Source organism: Aquila chrysaetos, chromosome 7 (assembly GCF_900496995.4).
Source record: "Aquila chrysaetos chrysaetos chromosome 7, bAquChr1.4, whole genome shotgun sequence".
NCBI lineage: Eukaryota > Metazoa > Chordata > Aves > Accipitriformes > Accipitridae > Aquila > Aquila chrysaetos.
The window spans coordinates 22,686,657-22,713,087 of NC_044010.1; the positions used below are offsets into that span (position 1 = coordinate 22,686,657).

The 26,431-nt window shown below is 38.1% G+C and overlaps 1 pseudogene; it reads left to right on the plus strand.

Annotated features, from left to right (window-relative positions):
* Positions 1-915: 915 nt before the first annotated feature.
* The window catches only part of LOC115343899, a 40,324-nt pseudogene continuing 14,808 nt past the window's right edge, over positions 916-26,431 (plus strand).

Here is a 26,431-nt window from a genome sequence, read left to right on the forward strand (position 1 = left end):
CAATCTCACAAACTCTGGAGAAATTAGTATTGCTGCAGTCAGTGATGCATTCTCATTTAAGGTGGCAATGTGCCAGGTCAACAAGGGTCAAAGGGGAGGTGCCATATTAACTATAGAGTAAAATCAAGATACTGATTTCTGTTAACTTTTGGAAAAACTTTTATGCTCAGAAAAAAACACAGCAGTGGAAATTGCTATTATAGCTTCCTTCCTACCTACCTTTACATTTAAATACTAGTGAACAAGCTGTATGAAGCCTCCAAAAAGCAAAACTAGAAAGTATTGAGAAGTAACAAAGATCAAAACTTGCTTATCTGGTATGCAACCTGCCGGAGTTCCCGGTGCTGCAGCAGCCTGGTTCAAGACATGCGGGACTTCCAGCTGCCAGTCCCAGGTGTAGTTCTGTCAACAGCGAGCATGTGCTTTCTAAGTTTTATCCTAAAGCGTTTTAAGTTGGATCTATCTGCTCAGCAGCAACAGCACTGCAGTGCTCTGATTTAAGTGGGAGACACAGCTCCTGTCACGAACAGCCTGCTCTGTGGGCCCAACTCTAAGACAAAAGTACTGTTGTCATTGGTCATTTTCTGATGCACTAATAAACTTCTGGTAGCACAGATCCAGCTATGAGCCAGTTAAAAAAAAAAAAAAAAAGTTTTTTATACGTTTAGTCACAAGATAGGATGCACACGCCCCACCACACACCGTTCCCTTGCCTGCCCTCCGAATTTTACTTGAGTGCTGCCCACTAGCACAACACACGTCCGTCCTGCCTGTCATTAAATGACAGCAACCAGACAAGAATCGGAGGCAGACCGTGCCCTCGGCGGCTGCAGGTCGCGTTTTAGGGCACAAAGTGCATTTCACCACAAGCTCTGGGGCCGGGCCGGGGCGGCAGAGCTACCGGGGGCCTCCTCTGGGGCCCGGCGGGGCTGGGGAACCGGAGGGGCCTCACGGGATCCAAGCTGCGGGGGAGGCTGAGGCGCCGCCCCCCCCGCCCGCACCTGCTCCTCCGGCGGCCGCGTCCCGCCTCCGACGCCTCTTCCCTCGCGCGCGGGGCGGCCGTTAACGGTCTCCGCCGGCAGCTCGGAGAGGCCCTTCGGCGCGCCCGCCTCGGGAAGGAGCCATGGCCGCCTCCCGCGGGCAGCGGGGCGGCTTCTACGAGCGCCCGAGTCCCACCGGCAAGAAGGTGACACAGCGCAGCGGACGGCCGAGCGGGGGGGAAGGGGTTATTGCCGAGGCTGAGGGCGGGGTACCTCCCCGCCAGGGCCTGCCTGCTGCGCCGGGAGGGAGCCGGCGGCTGCCGGGGGGGGCCCGAACGGTGCCCACCGCTCGGGGCCCCCCCGGCAGCCGCCGGCTCCCTCCCGGAGCAGCCGCGGGGGCTCCGCGGGTGGTTGCTTTAAACCTGATCGGATTTCATGTAGGATCCGTGCTGGGTGTGTGTGGAGGGAGGAGAAAAAAAAAAAAAAAAAAAAAAAAAAGAAAAAGAAAAAAGACAACTGATATGTCCTGGGGTGCATCCTTTGAATTTATGAGGGGGGAATAATCTTTAGGGCAGGGTTTTGTTCAATATTTCTTATCATTCTCTTCTTAAGGGAATGGGAGCTTTGCCACAGATAGGAATAGGAGCAGGATTTAAGCAGGGAATGTTTGTGACCAAGACTTCTACTGTGTTCTTCAATAGTAAAAGGCAATAGTTCAAACAGTGCTGTATGGGCGTAAATCGTACTGGCCCAAGGCAAACATTTATGTCTGATAGTGAAGGGTGAGTAGATGCACAAGCGGATGTGTTTGTTGGAGGAGGGCACACGTATTTGTTGCGTATTTGTTTCTTGGATTATCATTTAATCATTTGGCTTTTCGCTGAAAGTACAAGGAAAATTGTGGAAAATATACAGGATTTCAGAGCACCGGCAGCATACATTTTTGATAGGTGGTTTTTTTACACCACCTACCGAAAAGAACTGTAACTGCATCTTTAGTTAGAAATTATTTTAAGATGGTGATTACCTAGGGACAGAATTTACTCCCTAGGTGTGCTGAAGTCATTCTTGGGTACGGATACACATTCCTCAAGAAGTATGGGAGAGTTCATATTTGTTTGCTTCTATTACACTTATCTCCAATGACTTACAAAATTGGCAGCAGTGCACAAGCCTCGTATTCTTCTCCTCATTTACGTGTACAGTACGTGTTAGTAGTACTTCATGTCTTAGGGTCTGAAAGGAGTTTGCTGTTCTTTAGGTATTAGCAGTTGGTAACTTCCAATAGCTAGGTTTTCAAATGGAGGAAAAAAAATCTGTGGGATTTTAACTGTCAAAGATTTAAGGAAGGTTTGCTTGTATTGGACTTAGAATCATAGAATATCTCAAGTTGAAAGGGACCCATAAAGATCATAAAGTCCAACTCCTATGCTTTACTGTTGGTGTGATCATACTCTAGGGTATGTGTAAACAGTGTAAAATCAAGCTAAGGTGGTGGTTAATATCTTGTTACAGCAAGTTAAGTTATTCTAGTAAGTCATGAGACTGTAGATCTCTTTCATTCTTCACACCTTGTGTTAGAGCATATTGGTGGGACAAGGTAACAAAGAAGTGTAAGTATAGATCTTATAGATCAGAATTAAATAGCTCCTAAAAACTACATGTTTAGTAAAAGAAAAAAAAAAAAAAAAACCAAAACCAACTTCTTCAGTCTTTCAAGTAACATTGATCCTTTTTTCTTTTTTAAACAGAAACGTAGCCCTGAAGAGAATGTTTTTTTCTTCAGTTAATTAACATATTCCTGGTTTAGCAGGTGAGAATTTAATAAACTGGTTGTTGATGTTCATTGATGCTCACAGAATTATAGAGCACACACTTATATTCCACACCATCATTCTGGCTTGAGCCTAAGCCTAAGCCTGAGCTTGCTGTTAGCTTTTTGTACAAAAATCAAAGTTTATAACTTTTAGAGATCATATTCAAATATTTTGTGGAGTATTGTTTATACATAGTAACAGCCATTTTATACGTTATCTAATGGCATTATTTAAAACATCAATATTTTCATAACTAAGCACAATGTTCTTGTTACAATAGACAATATTTTTAGACAATGGGATATAAAAGGCCAAATTAGGCTATCCTTTTTTATTTATTATCTGTCTGTGTAAAGTTTGGCAATAGACCAAAATTAAAAATAAGGTTTCCTTTATACTCCATGTAGTGATACAACAAATTGCTAGATCTCCAGGAACAAATATGCAGTAGTACATTTAAGATATTTTCCAAGTCGCCAATTTCATGCTCATTTTCCTCCCTTTTTTATGGCAGGCTGGATGTTATTAGTGCAGATCACCTGTTCATAAACACTGATAAAGTCCCTCTACTTCTTCAGAAATTTTCCACACAAAAATAGGAACTGAAAGCTCAACTATATCAAGTCATGCAGCTTCTGGTCACTTCATATTTTGGATGTTATTTCAAACAATTTCATGTGTTATGTCTTGTGACCATTACTCATTTATAACATTTTTCTTTTTTCTTCTTTAAAAATCATTTGAGTCAGACATACACACTTCAAAAATCTAAAAGTGAGAAAAAAACCATTTTAAGAGTATTATAACTGCTTCTAGCTTTATTCAATATTATTAATTTTAAGGAAAAACTGAAAGTAGTATTTGCTATTAATAAGCTGAGACAAAACAATCAGATTATTTCAAGGATTCAGAGTATTCAGTTGAACTCTGGCCTTGTTGAAGTTAGGAGTTCACCATCAGTATCAAAGTAGCTTTGGTTTTTACCAATCCTTGCATTCTACACCATAAATATAAATTTTCATTTTTTCTAGAAAGTTATGTAGTGTACTGACTGCAGTGCTTCTATATGACATTTATGTGTTCATTGTGTCACAGTGTTCACCCAAATGTTCAAGCTAGGCTATCCTTTTTATTTTTTAACCAATTCCACAATGTTTAACAAAAGAAGAGAGGGGGGAGGGAAAAAAAAAAAGGATTTCAGTTCTGCTCAGTGAGAGCTTATTTAGCTATGAAATAACTGGATGCTATTAAACTAATATTGTGAACATTAGGTATGTTTCCTCTTTCCAATCACAAGCAAACACAATAAATTATGGCTAATATATACTCACCTTAAGTGCTTGCAATCTAAATAAGGAAGTCTCAAATTAGTTGTTACATAATAAACCTGTAATGCTATATTATGTTTCTTTAGAATTCATGCATTCTGGAGATTACGGTGCAGAGTGCATTTGGTAGATCTATTTATCCTCCGGCAGCAGTGAGTTTTAGCATTTAGATGAGTTATGCAGAACTCTTAAACAACAATTCCCACTCAAGTACCACTTGGTCTGCTTTCCTCATCTGCTTCAAAAGCTGGCGCTCTTAGTGAGAAGCTGTGTTATTTTTGCCTTAATTTATCAGGCATAAGGCAAATTCACTTTTATTAATGTTATAGCTTCAGTAGATATCTGGGTGGCCCTTGGAGATAGTGAGGTCCACCCCCACCGGAATTTTACAGCCTCCAGAAGAGTGTTTCTGAGTCTTATTTTCTGTCCTGTGATAAGCTCAACAGCACACACATTAGTCCCAAGTCCAGTGCTGGCACTGACTGGCACAGGAATGATCTGTGATAGAAAAGGTATTTCATTCCAGATCACAGTAGTAAGTGGGTAATGATGCTACACACATTTGTTTATGAAATAGTGTATTTTTCTGTAAAGAAATATGGGATCAGAAGCTTAGACAGATTCTGACTTACAAAGGTTCCTCAGAATTTGCTGTTCAGATGTGACAATCTGCTTGGCTCTTCATACTTCGGGTGAATTTCAGTGTATTTAAGGTGATTGTAAGTATGTTCCACTATTTAGTCTGTAGCCTTTATAGGATTACATATATTATTTTGATTATTATATACACTAAAGTATATTGTTAGCTTTTTGAGTTAGTAGTTCTGTTTGTTTTGTCTGCTGTATTTTTTGCTGTCTAAATTCATTGCTTTCTTTCAGACTAATATCTATAGGCTATAAGAAGCCATTGGAAAGGGATGACCTGTTTGAACTGAATGAAAGTGATTCACCACCAAAGTTAGTGTCCTAACTTTGAAAAACAATGGAGAAAAGAAATCCAAAAGTCTACTACAGGATTAATGGTAGCTATAATTCTGACAAAAGGCACTATGCTTTTCTAAATTTAAGGAGTCTAGAAGCTGGAGAAGATTTCTAAAATCTTGTTGTTTATTGAACAGCCTACGTTTTGTAGATCACAAAGGCCACTCAGTGTTGTGATAAATTATCTCTAGTGTGGCTACAGGATTTTTCTAAATTAAGTTCAAACTTACTTCTTAGAAAGATACCTAGTTACATTTTAACACTTCAAGTGATACAGAATCTACCCTGACTGATACAGAATCTACCATGACTTTTGCTTTGGTGATTAATTACCATCTTTGTCAAAACTGTCCAACTAATGTCTCTCTGAACTTGTCTGTTTTGCCGTGTCTTATCTTTGCAGTTGTATTTCAGGTGGGTAGAGAAGTCTTACTAGCTTGCTTATCAGTAGACACTGTGGCTTACAGAATGCATAAAACAGGCTTCAGCTTTCTTTAATTTTAACAATATTGAATTTTACAGATATTTGGGGGTTTTTGCTTGAGTTACACTGTGTGATTTTCATGTAAATCCTTGACAGTTTCAGTCACAGTTATTATTTTGTTGTTGTAGTTCAAGTGCACTAGGAGCTCTGTAATGTTAGGAAGTTCACAGGAGAGAGGACCTAATCTATAAGTCCAGTAAGAGTGTAGCTTTTGTTTTTTAATGACGTACTGAGAAGAGGGCTCCTGCAGAGTCTGACGTTACTGCATCTCTTCAGCATTTTTCTTATCTATTTGTAGATTTGCCCTTTCTTCCACTGATGGTATACACACCAAAACACTTTCTACCAAAGCATTCAAAAGTATTTTTCAATAAGGATAGTTTTTAATTCAGATACTGTTTTTATTATTCAAGTAATGTGTAAAAAATATCCTGTCCTTTATCACTGTGATAATTAAGAAAGGCTAACTCTTTTTTTTTTTTTTTTTTTGAGCCTTATAAGAATATTTGCAATTGTTTGACCTAAATTCAAACTGAAAGAAAGTAGTTACTTGACAACTGAAAATACTAGGAAAGAATAGAAGGGTTATTCAACCTTAAACATAAAGTTGCTGTAAGCCTGCTGTAAATGATAATGCATTTATGTTGAAGCTTACCTCTGTTTTTCTGATACAGTTTTTTTTGACCTGTGATAATCATTTGAGGACTAAATTATTTTCTAATTATATTTGGAGATGAATGGGGCAACCCTAGAAATGATATTTATCCTTTCCTGAAATAATACTAGCCAGGCTAAATAAAACCAGAATTCATTCCTTACCCCACAACTTTTCTTCTGACTGTAGGAAATGGGCTTTTTCAGATTGTAAATACAGTGATGGCTTTAGATGGACACTAATATTACATATTTTATATTTGTAAATGTAGGTGAAGTTCAAAAATAATTTTTTTCTCTTAATTCTGTACATATTTTTGTAATCTTGCAGGCTTCTTGCATCAAAAGAGTGCTCTTTAAGAAAACGAGTTTCCATAAACCATCTTTGATTTTGCCGTTATGGCAAACATTTAAATTTTTATTGATTAAAGTTGCATTTCTGAAAGTTACAGCTGACATTCTGGCTTTCATGAGTCCACAAATAATGAAGTAAGTTTTTAATGTGTTTCACTTCATATTCAGAGAGTGACAGTAATAATAAAGCTAAAGGGTTACCAATATCAAAACCAAACTAAGCAACGGCTTAGACATGTAAAGATTTTATTCATGCTCCCTCCGCCCCAGTGATTATCTGAAAATGATCTAATGAGGAAAAGCTCAAAGAGATCAGGAATTTCTTAGCCAAAGGACTGAGACAAAACCAGTAGAAGTTCAATTCCTCAATATTGTATTTAAGTATTTCATATACTTAAATATAAAATCAAATGTTAAGAAAAATGGAGTACCAAGATATTTAATTTCTCTACTTTTTTGTCAATATTTTTCCATCTCTATTTTTAAAAAACCCACTTAACTATATAATAATATCTACAGCTTCAGCATTTAATGGAAAACTGCAATGACGCTGTTGTTATCATGTTGTTGCTACCATGAGGTTGATGGAAGAGGTTTTTAGAAATTGTGCTTACCATAGAGGTGTTAAGAATTTATCAAATACCTGTGTGTTTATAAAGAAAAGAGTTAATGAACAGAATTATTGTTAACCTCCAAACTATAATCTATTTGAAGACATCACAGTTGCTGGTTATTTAAGATAACCTTTTACTAACAGAAAAATAAGAATTTTCCTCTAGATTTTTTTTCTCTCTCACTTTCGTGGTTGGTAGTTGCAACCTTTCTAAGCACAAATATCTAGTTAATTTTTTTTTTCTTTTATGCCATTCTTTATTTCTACTCCATTGTCAGTGAAGTCAGCAATAAATAGCACATTCATGTCTAGAATAGTATTTGAGAATTGTTTCTAAGCTAACAAATTGGGAAACACAGATAAGACCTGCCTTTTTTTTAACATCATATTTCTTTGTGACATTCCACCATATCTGGATCCAAAATGGACTTAGTTAAACAAGTTGCCAGTATGTCAGTTTATTGAACTTTTTATTGTCTGTTGTTGCCTTAATGCACAGAATTTAAAATTTATTTTCCTTCATTTTCAGAGCAATGATAATGGTCAGTGAAAATCATCCTAGTTCATATGGGAGTGGATATAGCTATGCTATTGCCCTGTTTTTTGTAGTTCTCTCACAAACTCTTCTCCATCAGTTACACCAGCATAACAACATGCTTACTGCAGTCAAAATCAAGACTGCAGTTGTTGGCCTGATATACAAAAAGGTAGTCATGTATTCTTCTACTTTTCTTTCAAAACAAAAACTAAAATAAACACACAGTGTTAAAAGACAATATGTTTACCAGTATGATCAGAACCCAAGATGTTATACACTGGTGACAGGCTAACAGATTGACTTTATATTTTGATAATTATTTATAATAATTTGGAATTTCAGCAGTATTTCTATTATAAGACTCTAATCCTGAAATTACATACTTTTGTCAGCCACCTGTACTGCCATAATACTGGAGATATATGTAGAAACTGAACTCTTCCTATTTTGATTATGGGTTAATTTCCTAAATTTACTGAATAAACTGGGAGAACTTTTTAGGTCGGATGTCCGGGAAAAAGTAAGGGTATACACGATCAGTGTTTTTACTATATAGTAGTAGTGAATATGAGAAGCTGAAGTTTGCCACATTGTCTCCTTTGGAGGTTGAAATTTCCCCCCCTGATTTGAGTGAAACTGATTTTCTGTCGAGTTGAATACCCAGTAGGTTTGCTGTTTTTCAGGTGTTTAAAAGATGGCTAACTGCTGTGGAAATCTATCTATAACTTATTCTACCTTTAATAAGATATGCTGAGGTGGCAGCATTATTAGCTACAATAAATGCAGGCGCTAATAATGTAGAAGTAATAGTAGCTGTCTGACCTGCAAACCAAAAATGTTTACAATATTGTTAGTATGTAGCACATGAGATGAAGCTGGTTTCTCAGTGCTGCACCTTTAGTTTACTTTGTTATGAACATGGCACATGGGTATTTTTACTGCAGTATTTAACTATTAAGCTTAAGTGAAGGAAGCCAAAAAATAAATAGATTACTGTCTTTGTTAATTTAAAATACAGTCTCTTTTCTCGAGACAGTCAAACCGATCTTTTGATATAGACTTCTCAGGTATTTTCTGAACCAGTACACAAAATTTTACTTGTAAGTTGCAAATAAGTTAAATAAAGGAATTGATTCTCAAGTCGCACATCAAGGTGTGTCAGTACATCAGATCATGAACAGGGGAATAGAGGCTCCAATTGGGGTGGGCATGTCTTCAGGCAAGTTTTCACAGCTACAGTGTAGAAATACAGCTTCTTCCTCTCTCTGAATAGAGTTGATTAGTGAATGCTGGGTCAGGTTGTGCTTTGCACGTGGGATGGATGGTGGAGTGAGTTGCTGCAGCACTACCTTGTTACATGCAGAGTTGCAGGTGACACAGTGGAAAAATGTGAGGCACTAACACACACACACAGAGAGAGAGAGAGAGAGAGAGTGTATGTGTTCATCTGGGTGTCAGTCCCGAGACACCTGGGACTTGTGGTATCTGCCTGCCACACTGAGATTATACATGTGCTTGCTGTGAAGCCTGCTGTTGATGGTTCCTGCAGTGGGAGGTTCTAAGCTAGGCCAAAGCTGAGGCTTTCTGAGGCCTCTTTGCACCATGTTGTCCTGTTTATTTACTATGAAGAGTTGCAAGTCTGTTTCACTGAGTTCAGCTTTGCTCTAATTTTTGTCCTTTTAGCTTCTCCTGGGCAGCTAAACCTATCAAAATTGTTGATTTTTGTGACCTCTGTATTTTCTGGTTACAGGCCTTAACTTTAGCAAATTCCTCCTGACAAAACTATACAACTGGGGAAATTGTTAACCTGATATCAGCAGATGCTCAACAACTCATGGAGCTAACTGTAAACATCAACCTGTTGTGGTCAGCACCTTTTCAGATCATCATGGCTGTCGTCTTTCTCTGGAAAGAAGTTGGCCCCTCAGTACTGGCAGGTGTTGCACTGCTTCTTTTGGTTATACCTATAAATGCACTCATTGCAGCCAAAGTTAAAAGACTGAAGGCGAGATATTTAAATAAGCATAGTAAGGAGAGGTTAAGTTGCCATAATACAGGAAGTGGGGGGGGGGGGGGGAGTAAATTATGCATGTGTAAGAATACTGTTGGTACATCTAAATTAAACCCAAACTAAATAAACGATGCCAAGGCACAGCTGTTTTTCATTGAAGGGGGAAGCATCACTGCAGTGAGAAAGCTGTATGTTTGATAGCTAAACTAGTATTTAGGTTGGATACCTAAATTTTCATTATAGTGAAACAATACTTTTGTATCAGTAAAAATTACTGCATGACTCAATTTAGGAAACAGCTATGTTTTTGCACATTACATGAGATAATTCTATTAAATAAAGGATTTTGTAGGATTATGGCCCTCTTCCACTTTTATTATTCAGGCTAAGCTGCTCACTCAAATTTAGCACATTCTCCTGAGACTATGGGAATTCCCATAGAGGTACGGCGTGTGTTCTGACTTCTTTTCCACTTCTCTGATACTACAGTTCTCTTGGCACTATATTGCCTGTTACTATGACAATTTCTGTGAGGTCCACTGAAAAAAAAAAATCCTGCAACCCTAAGTTTTGCATTGCTATCAAGGCAATTTTTTGTCTCTGTCTTATTCAGGCTTTGATGGTGCAACATGCAGTGAAGACTCTGGGTGTCCCTTAATTCTTTTGTAAGGCTGTGACAGTTTAGATACATTGAAAAAAAACCCCAAAACCATCTCACCTCTTTTGCAGGTGAGGTGCAGCAGATACATATACACTTAGATCCCTACCATGATATGAGAGAGAGAGAAGAAATACAAAAGACAATAAAATAATTCTGTCTAACAAGATGCAAACCTTTGTTCTATATGAATAAGACTCAAAACATTAAAAAGGCCATTAATCAGTATTTTAGAAATGTGAGATGCAGAAGAGCCTGAGTATAGTGTAGGAGTGAGAAGAATTTCTGTGTTTCTTCCATTGTTTTTTTCAATAACAACGTATTAATCAGTAACAGAGGAAACTTCCTTCCTAACTCCTGTACATGTACATATATATGTATACAGTGTTTTATATCCATATGGTGTTACATATATATACATGTATGTGAGTATATTGTTATTGAGTCTGTATTTACCTGCTTAGTGATTTTGAAGATTGAAACCATATTAACATTCCTGAGCACCCTGGGGACTGGAAGCCTGTTAAAATTTTAATTCCATGTGAAGACAAATAAAAAGGACAAAAATTGAAATGCACTCTTAAGATATTTTAGGGGAAAACTGTTATGTTAATGTATTTAATCCTTTGTCCTATCTAATTTTTTTTTTTTTTTTTTTTTTTACTACATATATATCTGAAAAAGGTATAACTGTGGTGCTATTATGTTTTTCAGCAAGGTAAAAATAGCATAAAATATACTTATTGCCTGCAGTACACTACATATTTTGCTTTCCAAAATTTTTTCTCATTCAAAAACGAAAACACTGCTGTCTTTAACCAGAAAAGCCAAATGAGGTATTTGGATGAACGAGTCAAGCTACTAAGTGAAATGTTACAGGGAATAAAGGTAATGCCACAACTAACAAGGGTTTTGGCTTTTTTGTTAGGTTGTAAAGTTAGAAAGTAAGTTATTTAAAAAACTAAGGTTTTATGAGTAATATTTCAGCTGATAATGATAAAAGTTTAAAGAGAAAATGTTTTAACATAATGTGCTTAAATTGTTTTTGGAAAATATTTACTGGTTTAATTTGATTTGAAAAACATACTATTCATGATGCATTAATTTTACTACCATATTTTTAATGAGAACGTAAAATACATTAATAGATGTCTGAAAACCTTTAACAGAGTGAAATTTTAGCATAGAAGAAAAGCACTTTTAAAAGTTGTCTCATTTTTGTTATTTATCCTGTTTTGAAATAAACCAGCTCATCATTTATGATACATAAGGGACAAATTGAAATCTGAAGAATTAAGAGTGACTAGAGTATATCTTCCGGAAGAACAACTTAATTTAGAGTTATCTCAATTCTTGCTTTCATTTGTAAAACATTCAAATTTTTGTAGTTTGGCATTGCTGGATATTTGAAAATTAAATTTGGAGCTTAAGCTTATTTTCTGAAGCATAGTCACTGCTTTTTTGTTTTATTAAAATATGTTTGTTTGATTTTCTAGATCCTCAAACTTTATGCATGGGAACCTGCATATCAAAGGAAGATCATGAGCATTAGAGAACGTGAAGTGGATGTTTTGAAGTCATCTGGGTATCTGACGACTTACTCCATGCTAACATTGACGTGTGTTCCTTTTATGGTTTGTTTTATAAAAATATCAATTCATGCAGGACTGTTTCTCATGTTCCCTGTTGCTTTAGTAGCTGAATGGCTCACAAATGTTGCCTCACAGTATCTCAAAACATTAGATTTATCAATTCAATATATTTGCATTCTCAGGTTCTAATAGTATGTATATGAACAGAAAGATTATGAATTGAGCAAGATTTTAAAGACCTCTATTAGAAAGTCAGAAACCAAATCCAAAGCTCCTGAATCTCATTTCACTGTTTTAATCATACTGTTTCTATTGCACAGAAATCAACTACCTTCTTTATACTCCTCCTTTTTCAAGTTTTAAGGGAATGCATTTTTGATCTGTAATTTTTAGCTATCCCTTCTCAAACACTAAACCTCTGAATACATGAAAAAGAAAAAACAAAAAAATGTGAACCAAATTCATCCTAGCATTATTTCAGTGGAATTCTATCAGAAATGCATTCAGGTCTTTGGATCTTTAAATCCCTCTGTTAAACTCCATTGGAAAGTAAATGGAGACTTCAAGGCCTTGGGACAACTGGTTAAGGGATCAGGAGCACAAATAGTGTTCTCTATCCTTCCAGTTGCAGGGAATGATGAGGGAAGAAACGGGAAAAGCCAGCAGATCAATACCTGGCTCCAAGCCTGGTGTCACCAGCAGAATTTTCGATTTTTTGATCATGGGTCAGTCTACATGATACCAGACCTGCTGGCAACAGATGGAGTATACCTGTCTCAAAGCAGGAAAAGGATCTTTGCACAGGAGTTAGCAGAGCTCATTGAAAGAATGTTAAACTAGATTTGAAGGGGATAACGGATAAAACCAGGCTCACTAGAGATAATCCTGGGGGCAGCATGCCAATGTTTGAGGTACAGTGTGCTAGTGAGGTCCTTTGGTCTGCCATCTCAGTGGAGGTGGGGGATGGAGATGCACGTGGCAGCAAAGATGCAAGGGTTATTGATGTGTTAGAGACAACGGAAGCACCTGAGAACAGTCACAGAGGAATTAGGGCTTCTCCCCCAAAAAAGGTGGCCCAACTGAAGTACATCTACACCAATGCACACAACATGGGCAACAAACAGGAGGAGTTGGAAGCCATTGTGCAGCAGGAAAACTATGATATAGTTGCTATCATGGAAACATGGGGGGATAACTCGCACAACTGGAGTGCTGCAATGGATAGCTATAAACTCTTCAGAAGGGATAAGCAAGGAAGGAGAGGAGGTGGGATAGCCCTTTATGTTAGGGAGTGTTTTGACTGTCTAGAGCTTGGTGATGGTGATGAAAGGGTCAAGTGTTTATGGGTAAGAATCAGGGGAAAGGCCAACAGGGCAGATATCATGGTGGGAGTTTGTTATAGACCACCCAACCAGGACAGACAGATGAAATATTCTATAAGCAGCTGGGAAAAGTTTTACAATCTCTAGCCCTTGTTCTCGTGGGGGGACTTCAACTTACCAGATGTCTGCTGGAAATACAATACAATGGAAACAGTCTAGGACGTTCCTGGAGTGTGTGGAAGACAACTTCCTGACACAGTTGGTGAGTGAGCCAGCTAGGGAAGGCACCTCGCTGGATCTGTTGTTTGCGAACAGAGAAGGACTTGGGGGTCATGTGATGGTTGGAGGCTGTCTTGGGCATAGCGATCATGAAACTATTGTTTTTGATTCTCAGAGAAGTAAGGAGGGGGGTCAGCAGAACTGCTACGTTGGACTTTGGCCTGTTCAGGAGACTGGTTGACAGAGTCCCTTGGGAGGCAGTCCTGAAGGGCAAAGGAGTCCAGGAAGGCTGGACATTCTTCAAGAAGGGAGTCTTAAAGGTGCAGGAGCAGGCTGTCTCCATGTGCTGAAAGATGAGCCAGTGGGGAAGAACCTGGCTGAACAGAGAGCTTTGGCTGAAACTCAGGGGGAAAAAAAGAGAGTTTATGAATTTTGGAAGAAGAGGCAGGCAACTCAGGACGACTACCAGGTGTTGTAAGGTTATGCAGGGAGAAAATTAGAGGGGCCAAAGCCCAACTAGAACTTAAACTGGCTACTGCCGTAAAAGACAATAAAAAATATTTCTATAAATACATTAGCAACAAAAGGAGGGCTAAGGAGAATCTCCATCCTTTATTGGATGCAGGGGGAAGCATAGTGACAAAGGCTGAGGAAAAAGCTGAGGTACTTAATGCGTTCTTTACCTCAGTCTTTAATTGTAAGACCAGTTGGTCTTGGGGTACCCAGCCCTCTGAGCAGAAGACAGGCACACGGAGCAGAATGAAGCCTCCATAATCTAAGGGGAAATGGTTCACGACCTGCTACACCACTCAGACACACACAAGTCTATAGGGCCGGATGGGATCCACCCAAGGGTACTGAGGGAGCTGGTGGAAGTGCTCACCAAGCCACTTTCTGTCATTTATCAGCAGTCCTGGCTAACTGGGGAGGTCACAGTTGACTGGAGGTTAGCAAATGTGATGCCCATCTACAAGAAGGGCCAGAAGGAGGATCCGGGGAACTACAGGCCCATCAGTCTCACCTCAGTGCCAAGGAAGGTTATGGAGCAGATCATCTTGAGTGCCATCATGTGGCACGTACAGGACAACCAGGTGGTCAGGCCCAACCAGCGTGGGTGTGTGAAAGGCAGGTCCTGCTTGACTAACCTGATCTCCTTCTATGACAAGATGACACGCTTAGTGGATGAGGGAAAGGCTGTGGATGTTGTTTACCTGGACTTTAGTAAAGCCTTTGACACCATTTCCCACAGCATTTTCCTGGAGAAACTGGTTGCTCATGGCTTGGACAGGTGTACCCTTAGCTGGGTAAAACTTGGCTGGATGGCCGAGCACAAAGTGTGGTGGTGAATGGAGTTAAATACAGTTGGCAGCCGGTCACAAGTGGTGTTCCCCAGGGCTCAGTATTGGGTCCAGTACTGCTTAATATCTTTATCAATGATCTGGACAAGGGGATTGAGTGCACCTCAGTAAGTTTGCAGACAACACCAAGCTGGGTGGGAGTGTTGATCTGTTTGAGTGAAGGAAGGCTCTACAGAGGGATCTGGACAGGCTGGATCAATGGGACAAGGCCAATCGTATGAGGTTCAACAAGGCCAATTGCTGGGTCCTGCACTTGGGTCACAACAACCCCATGCAATGCTATGGGCTTGGGGAAGAGTGGCTGGAAAGCTGCCTGGAGGAAAAGGACCTGGGGGTGCTGGCTGACACCTGGCTGTGAATATGAGGCAACAGTGTGCCCAGGTGGCCAAGAAGGCCAATAGCATCCTGGCTTGTATCAGAAATAGTGTGGCCAGCAGGAACAGGGAGGTGATCATTCCCCTGTACTCAGCACTGGTGAAGCCACACCTCGAGTACTGTGTTCAGTTTTGGGCCCCTCACTACAAGAAAGACCTTGAGGTGCTGGAGCTCATCCAAAGAGGAGCTGGTGAAGGGTCTAGACAACAAGTCTTATGAGAAGCGGCTGAGGGAGCTGGAGCTGTTTAGTTTAGAGAAGAGGAGGCTGAGGGGAGACCTTATCGCTCTCTACAAGTACCTGAAAGGAGATTGTAGCGAGGTGGGGCTCGGTCTCTTCTCCCATGTTACAAGTGATAGGATGAGAGGACACAGCCTCAGGTTGCACCAGGGGAGGTTTAGATTGGATGTTAGGAAATATTCCTTCACTGAAAGGGTTGTCAAGCATCGGAACAGGCTGCCCGGGTAAGTGGTTGATTCACCATCCCTGGAGGTATTTAAAAGACATGTAGATGTGGCGCTTGCGGACATTGTTTAGTAGTGGCCTTGGCAGTGTTAGGTTAATGGTTGGACTTGATGATCTTAAAGGTCTTTTCCAACCTAAATGATTCTATGGCTCAAACTGGAACCTTCATTAGGGATAAATGACCACCATTAACTTCAGTTGCACAAACTTCAGTTGCACAAACTGACATCTTCTAGTGCTTAACTCACAATATGTAAGAGGTGAAGAGGAAAATTCCTTAGGAATAGTGAAAGGGAGGATTAAGGCTATCCTTCAGTCCATAACCTTGATAATAACTGAAATATTTGAAGCAGTGAGTGAGAAAATGTCAAAGTTTGAATTAAACACAGTGAAATAATCAACTTACTATTTAGGACTTTCTTAGGAGTCCTTCTATTTTACGACTAGTTTAGTTTAGGACTCCTAAACTCAACAAAAGGCAGAAGCGACCCCATAGGACAGGTTGTTAAATTTAGGCTTTTCTGGGTAATTCTGAAGGCTTGAGTATGTGTTGCATAACAGCCCAGCTTATTCTCTGATGACTACTGACTAGATTATTGAAAAAAATTCCAAGTGGTCAAAATAAAAATATCTGCAGTAAATAATTCTACTTGATGTCCAATCTCATAGCAATAGCAAGAAGAAAGAAAAAAAAGAAAAAAGTTAATTTCCTGAAACATCATGTTTGAGTGTTTTCAAAATGAAGAAATCAATTCCTGAGATGGGAAAGTTATTTCATGTAGTTTCATGTGTATGTGGTTGGGTCAGACACAGTGGCCATGTTTTTTGCTCACTAAAATTATAGTATTCCTGCACTTGGTATTGCGGCTATGCAATTACAGAGTCCCTGTTTATACATGAACAGAAATGCGATCCTACACCTTTCAAATGCAAACAAAAATAGTATCTGTGTATAAATTTTAGTTATAATGTGATTTTGCTTCTGGATGTATCTTTTTCTTTTTTTTTTTATTTATAAGGTCTCATTGGTTACATTTGGAGTCTTCTTTTATCTGGACAAAGAGAATGTTTTAACAGCAACTAAAGTTTTTACATCTATTGCTTTATTTAACATTTTGCGACTGCCTTTGTTTGATTTACTATCTGTGATCTCTGCTGTAGCCCAGGTAAACATATTATGAACAAGTGCTTTAAAAGGCTGATGTTTATACTCAGTCACGTTTCATCTATTTCTAGGGGTGATTAAGTAATTTAATTATTTTAAGTTACATTTTATCAAGATGAAACCTCACAGTATTTGTATGGAATGAGAATCATGCAGGCTGTTTAAAGGATGTCTCAGTCATTTAAGTAGAAGGAAAATTGGGTAGCACCCCTAATTGTGACTGAGATTTCTGTTTCTTGCCTTTGTTCTTTCAGTGGACTAGACTCAATTTCTGATCATACTCTCTCATCTTCTTCATAGTCCACCAAAGATAAAGTATGAACAATTTAGGCAGCACATGTTTAAATCACTCAGCCATTGTTATATATTGGAGTCCATGATACCAAGTAGGGGAGACCCACTGTGGACTCTACAATACTGTTTTTGTCAAGTCACCACTGAAGGAATTAAAGAAAAAATGGAGTAGAGCTGCTGAGGGTACCATATCAGCCATCTTCAGTCCTAATGGTACACCAGGAGGGTTACCATATGAGTTGGGAACTTCTAACTTTTAAGACTCTGTTATGGGTATATTATATGAGCTGCTCATGAATGTACTCTGTCACAGCTTGTACACAACTCAGCTTTTTGTAAGGAAGGGTACCACTGTGAGCAGATGCTCATCCTGATTTGATTTCATTTATGGTTAGCATACTGTAAGATCAAAACCTTTTCTTTTCCTAAGGTTTACTTCTAATAGCTTAAAAATTAGCACAAGTGTTAAGTTCATCTTACTTTGTTGCAGCACAGTGATGGACATCTCATGATGCACTCACAGTAAAACGTTGTCTTTCTTCATTATAAGAAAAGAGAGTTATTCTGTGTGATTTCTTTTAAAAAAAAAAAAAAAAGCTAGTGTTTTCACCGCACGTTTATGAAAACAAACTAATTGAGTAAGAGGAACCAGACATTCAAGGATTAACTATATATTCTAACATTGGATAGGTCAAGCATGCTCTGTTACTTTATAATTACCAAGCAGTAGATCCTCAGGAAAAAAATACACATTTTTGTGACTTTAGATTGTTCGGTACTTCAAGAAAAAAATTTTATATACCTGAACACCTTTTTTGTCTATCTTCAAATAAGACAAGGAATATGTCTTTCCATATTATCTAGAACTTTTAAAATATTATTTAAAAATTTAGGGAGCACAGGCATGTTATAAACATTATTTATATATATATGTATATATATATGTGTGCTCATCTTGCAGAACAAAATTTCTCTGAGCCGTTTAGAGGATTTTCTGTGTGCTGAGGATCTTAACCCTGAGGATGTCAATACAAACTACAGTGGAAGTAAGCAGCAGTTACTGATTTTTAATTGGTCATGAGTTTATATGGATGATCATTAAGAAACTCAACTGAGGGGATGGATTAGCAACTTTCTGCTCATTTTTCTTTACTACAACAGATCATGCTGTTGGGTTTATTGGTGCTTTTTTCTGCTGGGAAAAAAATGGCCTGCCAGTCTTAAAGAAGTAAGATATTTTCAAACTATTTTTATGAGCTTCTTTGGCAGAATGTGATGTCTGTAGAGAATTTGTTCAGGTTTAATGTATTCTGATTCAGACTAGTTCGTGATGTTACATACCAAAAAGAACATAAGTTATTGTTCCAGAGTATCCCATGTGATCAGTATGCTATGGAAAGTCAAATCTGACCTGTTCTCCCTGATGCTCCAACAGGAACCACATAAAAGTGCATGTTCCCCAACATAGCACTGTATAAGTGCTATGGGAAGCCAGTGCTCTTCACTACCTCTTCACTCCCTCTTCACTCTCTCTTCATTTGTTCTTTCCTACCACCTCCCCCCTCAGATCACACAAGGGAGATTTAACTGCAATATCAGTTTTTCCTGAATTGTGTTTTGTGGAGCATTAATTGGCAAGATGCCCTTTTGTCAGTGTAGCATTTTATATTGCCGAAAAGTAAGCTAGGGTAGTTTATGCAGCCTTGCATTGAATACTGATCTTAAAATTGGGCTGTGGCTTTCTTTGCAAAGAACAAACAAACAAAAAGTTTGGTTTTCTGACAGTGGTCTCTCTTGCCTGAAACCACCCCTGTTTTTGTCATTTCTTTACAAGGTATTTCTTAGGTGTAAATTCAGCTATGCTTAAACTGATACGCAATGAACACATTGGAGAGTTAGTAAGGAAATGGAGTAATGAAGTGCTGGAGTGGAATGTAGAACCTATTTGATAAGCTCTATACAGCCGTTAAATTTTACTAAGGCAGCTGAAGAGGTTACAACCCACCCAGTCTAACCATCTCACCACACTATATCCTATTTTTCTCAGCGGTGGGGGGATCACTTCCCATTGGCATTGAGCATCCGCATCTCAGCCACCATAGCCTGCAATATAGTATCCAGGTATGAGCTGCCTTCAGCATCACATACAGACTTCATTAAAGTCTGGTATAGTCCCTGGGTACAGTCTTTCTCTACCTCATTTGTGCTCCAAGCTCCATTCTGAAGGGACTATGGTTATCTTAGCATAAGGCCTTCAAATCAGAACACAGTTAGATCCAGGTAGCATAGCGTACAGATACAGAAAGTGGCTCTCCTTATATGCTAAAGTTTATGAGTACATATTGTACTTATCTGCATATTTTGCTGTCAAAATTAGGAAGGGCAGCTTTTATTTACCCAAACAGCTATTTTTTTTCCTTAAGAGGGATCATGCATTGGCTACAGTAGATGCTACCTGAGAAGTCTAGCAGTTGATTTTCAGAGTAAGATGGAATATGAACCACAGGCCTGAGAAGAATACGATAAGACTACTTATTGGTTAGACTGTCTCCCATTTGATTTTATTGTGACCAGATGAAAGCACAACCTCTTAACTTGCAGACAAATACATTTATCTTTAAAGTCATTACTGGAAGTTTCTGAACGGTACGTAGTCAAAAGATGTGCAAACTGAAGTACTAATTTCTCATCGTTCTGAGGGTAAAATAGAGTATTTCTTTCTTACAGTGACCACAACCTATACATGATGGAGTATTTACAAAGAGGATAACTAATTTGTCTTCCTCAATATTTCCAGCTTGAGTGTCAGCATTCCTGAAGGCTCTTTAGTTGCTGTTGTGGGACAGGTTGGATCTGGAAAGTCATCTTTCCTTTCTGCTGTTCTTGGAGAAATGGAGAAACTTGAAGGAACAGTTCAGAGAAAAGTAAGATTGTCTGTCCGTGTCCCCCTGCCCTGTCCACTCCTCGATACCTAAATTAAGCAGAATTGCTTTTGAAAGTGCAGTTTTTCCTCCTCAACTATTTATGGTTGTAGGAATACTGGCAAGGGTAGCTTCAGCTTCTTAAATCTTAAAAGTAACACAGTGACACTTTGTTAACAGTGTAACAATTTCTCTTTTTTTTTTTTTTTCAACCTAAGTGATTGCAAAGCTGTTTTCTTTTTTTTTTTTTTTTTATAATCTATATAATTCAGTGCAAAAATCATGAATGTCTAAGTCATATATTGAGCCTAAACATCTAATGGTTGCTGGTTTTAAACAGCTGTACAAACATGATGCACTTGGAGTGGTTATAAACTGTTGTAGAAGATGGTCATCTTTCTTGCAATGCCTTATTGGTAGAGAAAATACAGGATATGGAAATAGAGGCAAAAGCTGAACTTTAGGCAGAGATAGAATTAAGGTGCTGGCTCTCCTAGTGGTAGGAAACCCTGTAGCTTAACTTGTCTTGTAGTTACACAGAGCAATGAAAGTCCCCATCACAGAATAGGGTTTAGGGAAGTTTTTTATAGGTTATAGATACGGAGGAAGTTAACTTCTGATGGCAGACTACAATGCTTGAGCCAATAAATATCACTGGATAAACACGATATTGGTTAATCTGGTTGCAAGTGTATGTGACAATGTTAAAGAAGTGTCTCAGCCTTGAAAATAAGTGTTGAACAAGAATCCACTCCTGTGGAAATCTAGTACAGTATCCTGTCACTGTTGGGGGGTGGGGGAAGAATATGAAGTTGAGGTGTTCCGAATCTGAGAACTAATGGGAAAAAAAACAGCTCTGTAGAATCTAATAAGGAACACATATACCCAACAAGTGTGTCTGTACTATCAACTTGTTGTCCTGTGAAAATCTATTAATTTTACATGTAGCTTAACGTAAGAAAAAAAAATCTAAGAGCATTTCCAGTTATCGTTCCTATCCTGTTATCTTAATTTCTAATGGCTGACACACTCCACAGCATATTATGTAATAATACAATCAAACTGTATTTTGATATATACCTGATACAGAACCATTTTTCTGCATATAAATCTTACAATGGATGCCTGTTTCTCACTGAGATCTTTCCCTGAAAGACTGCTCAGTGTATGTCCCAGCTCTGTCAGTTTTATTCAAAGTATGTGCTCTTATAATAATTGAAGGCAAGCCGTCATACAGGAATATACAACAGATTGTTTTTATTACCTGACTTAGTAAAAATTTTAACAGTTTAATAATGCCTAAGTTTTGGGAGTAATTACTGGTTACTTTGAGGTAAAGCTGGAATTTCAAATGTATTTTTAAATGCTGTTTTTGATGTTCAGAAAGCCCAAGTGAAAAAATTGTTTCCAATTCTTTTTAGGGTTCAGTGGCGTATGTTTCTCAGCAGGCTTGGATTCAAAATGACAGTTTACAGGAAAATATTCTCTTTGGTGCAAATCTAAATAGGCCATACTACGAACTTGTTTTAGAGTCTTGTGCTTTACTGCCAGATTTGGAACAGTTACCAAATGGAGACCAAACAGAGATTGGAGAAAGGGTGAGAATTTGAGGTGTCAGAAATTATGCAGTAATTTAAGTTATGGCTTTTATGTTTTTATATTTTACATTGATGACTAAGCAGTGGTCAGCCAAGTACATCTAGCCCATCTCCCTACTTAGTTTATTTACTATGAACTTAACTTTTATTTAAGCTCTGAAGTCTTATTAATTTTTAAAATGGCTCTTTTCTATACAGAAGTTTGTCAGCCCTGTTCTTTTCTCCAGGGGTTTCCTCTATACTGTAAAAATGCCTGTATGACAGTAAATAAAAGTTATTTTTTAACTTTCCGAAGTACCTTGCATTTGCCCATTTTGGAGTGGGAATTAATCAACAGAGCCCAAACTTTATTTACTTGAAAATCCAAATGTTACCTTTCTATTTTCATATCTAGTATAAAGTTTACTTTGATTACCTGAAAAAATAATGATGAGACTGAGTGTGATACACTGGTCTTTTTTAGTATTTCATATTTAAATGTGGAATATTTTGGCTTTCTTTTCTTAGGGTGTCAATATAAGTGGAGGGCAGAAGCAGAGTGAGTCTTGCTAGAGCTGTGTACAGCAATGCTGACTTGTATCTTCTGGATGACCCACTGTCTGCTGTAGATGTACATGTCGGGAAACATCTTTTTGAGAAGCTAATTGGCCCTTCAGGTCTGCCAGAAAGCAAGGTGAAGTAGGACGGCTTCCTTTCAATTTGTGGATGAACTGCTTTGTATAATACAACAGACACAGTAGAAGTCCCAGTCATTCTGCAAAAGCTCATCTCTTACCCAACGTGTTGATGAAAATTATTCTGAATAAAGAAGCTAAATAAAAAGCACAGCTGATTGTGCCAATTTGAAGCCTATTGGGTAGACAGGACAGACCGAAAAAAAAGATTGAGACATGGCCTGCCCTAGGAGTCTGAAAGATTCATGTAATATTTGCTCATTTCTTCTTTACTGGCAGTTTTTGAGGAGTGCTGTGATCTGCATATAGAAGGCAGGGTGGAGCCCTTTGTGGTCGCTCTTGATGCCTCGCTGCAGTAAATAGGTTATAGCCAGTATAGGTTATAGAAAGAAAGGCTTCCTATGGAACAAAGAAATTCCGAGGGAAAGTGCAATCAGAAGGAATAGACTTTCCCATTTTAAAACTGTTCATGTGGGAAGGTAAGATAGCTTGTAAAAAAGCTCTCCTCAGTGTTATGAATTTGTACAGATTATTCCCACTGGCTGATGCCTGTAAAACACATGTATTACTATGAAATACTTACTATTATGAATATGTTACTTACTATAAAGTAAATGTTTTTCACTTTCCCACTCTCCCTTCTCCCTTTTCTTAATTTACTTGCTCCGTGGTTTGTAAGTGTTTGGCAGAAGCAAGAACTCTAGTAATGGTAGACTTGTAAGCAGATTTTAATATTGAGACTATCAAACTACTACAAAATTCATGTATTATATTAAAAGCTGTAGTATCTACCTCTTTTCAACCTAATCTAAACCATTCCTGAGCAGAAGATACACATTAAGAAACAGGTAAGTACAAGTAATAGCAAGTAGCTATAAGCATAAAGTTTGACATTACAATCAGCAATTAAGAGAGTAATGTAGTAAAGTAGGCAATAACTAACAATAATAATAAAGTAGACAAATGAGCAAAATTCCAGAAAAAAATCCATTATATCATTCGAGCTATCAAAATATAATCTCTACTTTTAATATATCCTTTGTATTTATATGGTAAAATGGAAAACATTGTGTTTCAGACTCGTATATTGGTGACCCATAACCTAATGCTCCTGCCTCACACTGATCTTGTAATAGTAATGGAAGAGGGCAGAATAAGTCAAATGGGGACCTACCAAGAACTCATTTCAAAAAGAGCTAATTTTGCTTACCTTATTCAAGTCTGCAGTGCAGAGCTTACAAGTGAAGAGACAACCCTAATGGAAGGTGAGATTTGTGTACTGTGGTTGCTTAATGTTTTTTTTTCCTTTTCATTCAAGCATCTCAAAATATTCCTCCTCCACTTCCTAGAAACGAATAGAATAATTGCTGGAAAATGTAGAGCATTCCTGTCTACGTTTTGGTATAGAACTATAGGTTATAAACTGAAAAAAATTCAGGCTTTAATGTCTTGAGATCAAATGGTTTATTCTTTCAGCTAACGAATGTATGATAAAGCTGCCTTATGCAGTTGTTTTCTATTTTTACATACTGTATTATCTCTGATTCTGCTAAGGATTTATCACCCAATAAATAACTTACAAACATTTCAAATTAATCTTGCAGTGTCAATGAATATGTCCTGTTTTATATTGGATGCTTCGCATTTCCATCACCTTAGACTGCTGTAATCATGGAGCACAGTAGAAGGAATAGGAGAATATGGTCCATTTGCAGGAGAAAAAAAAAAGAAACTTTTAATACTCTTATGAAATACTTCCAGCCAACAAGTAGACAGCATGTATAAACAAGTACTGCAGGTATCTTAAAAAAGCACACTTACAAATCATTCACATGGATTGGGACTCAACTTACTTCTGTACCCGAGTTGTTCGATATGTGCTCTTTAGAGTTGTGGGAAAGAAATAGGTTCATTGACAATGCAGTCTGTTTGACCTGTTTTCATCATGTACTTCAGGAGGAGATTAATTGTAGTTATTTAATTTTGAGACAAGGAATCTCTCCACATGACACAGAAGAGTCCTATGACAGATAAGTAACTGCAGATGTTTATAATGCTGGTTTCCAGTTAGCTTAGTAACTTTAAATTGAGCCTGTAGTAAGTACAATGCACAATCTGGTGGGCTTATTAATTCAGGCCCTATACTGGAGCCAGCACTCTCAAATATTTGCTGGGTTTTGACAGGGAAGAGTGGAAAGACAGAACAGCAAATTTGCAAAAGGCAGCAGTGGGCAGTCTTGAGTTAGCTGTGTTGGGATGGAAGTGTGAGGTAGCCATGTAAGGAAATATGTATTATTCATGAAGGGTAATAAAGAGAGGGAAGGGGAACCAAAGTAATGAGGAGAAGAAACAGCATGCAATGTGTTGTGATACAAAATTATACAGCAGAGGTACATTCAGCGGGATAGATGGATGTAGAAAACATATCTTTGTCTTAACAGATCTGTTGACAAAAATAATATCAAATATAAAAAAGAAGAAAAAAATCCATTCCTGGAAGAAAAAAAGTGTTGACTCCTTTCATTAACACACAAAGAACAGGAAGCTCGGTTTTCCAGCCATGATGCAAGAATACTTTGAGAATAACATTAGCGTTTATATTTGCAGGGATACTAATACTTTCACTAAGCAAGAATGGAATTCTAAAGAGACTCTAGGCTCATGAGGGAGATTGACCTGCTGTCACAGTTCTAGCATTTGATCATAAATGTGTCTGTCTTGTGTAGCAGCTGTCCCAAGACTAGGTCGACTTAAGGAGTTCTTTATTTAAAGTATCCCCATTCATTATTTTGTCCCTGTTTTTTATTTCTAGCTTCTTGTACTGTACCTGTCTACTCATGGTACAATACTGAAAAGATTTTTCTATTTTTTTTTTTTCTGTTATAGTGAATTCTTCTTCAGAAGAGGGCCAACTGGGCAGGAGTCTTCAACAAAGAGAACTGCTGAAACTTAAAGAGTAAGTATTTAAAAAAACCCATTAGCTATTGCTTAACTGATGCAATGCTAGAACAACCCTAAGTACTGAAGGCTGTGCTGCTATGCTTCACTGTGTAAACTTGGGTTAAGCCTGAATGCCCATCAGCAGTTGGCTGGATAGCATGTATCTGGAGCTCATCTTCTGGTTTCACTCTATACAAAATAAATCCAGTTAATATGCTGCATGAGTTTGAGAGGTCCGGTATGAGCTGCTTCACTGTGTGAACCAAAGTACATTAAAGCAGGAATGAAGGGGACTTTCAGAAGACCAACTGAAGTCACTGATGTGGATGCACCCACAATTCCCTGGCAACAGTTTGACTTGGTGTATTAACAAATTTTTTATGCTTTTTTTTCCCCTGTAACATTGATTCGTCTTTTTCCACCTTTAAGAAAACTTCCGGGCTTTAAAATTGTTGAATGACCTCCTAGATTAATTTGTAAAGCACTGTAGTGGTATATTTGCAGTGGTAGAAGATAGTGCAAAGATGAAGTAGAAGACGCTCAACCTAGCAAGTTCAGACAATGCAGGACACTTAAGCTTAACCACCCTGGTCCAGAAGTAGTAGAATTGGATGTGTCAAATTGTAAGCCCTAATCCTGGGCCCAGACAGGGGCTGAGAACCAAGTTGCACCACACTTATATGCCTCAGAAAAGGGTGGTCTTACATCTCTAGCTGACACCTGTGTAGGGCAAGCTCAGTTTTATCTACACATAATTATACAAGAAATGAAAAGGCCATACCTAGTGTTGTCTTCTGACCATAACGTTATTCTAACAACAAAAATAGAACAGCTGAGGACAGTTCGTGTTTCCATAGGAAAAATTTACAAGATTTTATAGTATCCATTTTTGCTTAGGAATAAATGGATATATTCTTTGTATGATGATTCACAAGAAGATTTGAAAGTGTTTCTTGTTTGCAGTTCTTCCTTTGATCAATGGAAAATACTCAATAACAATAAAGAAAAAGTTGCCACTGCTGGTGTAAGTATTACTAATGGAAAAGGCTTTGACATTTGTTTTTATAAAAATGTATTATTTTGCAGTTGCAG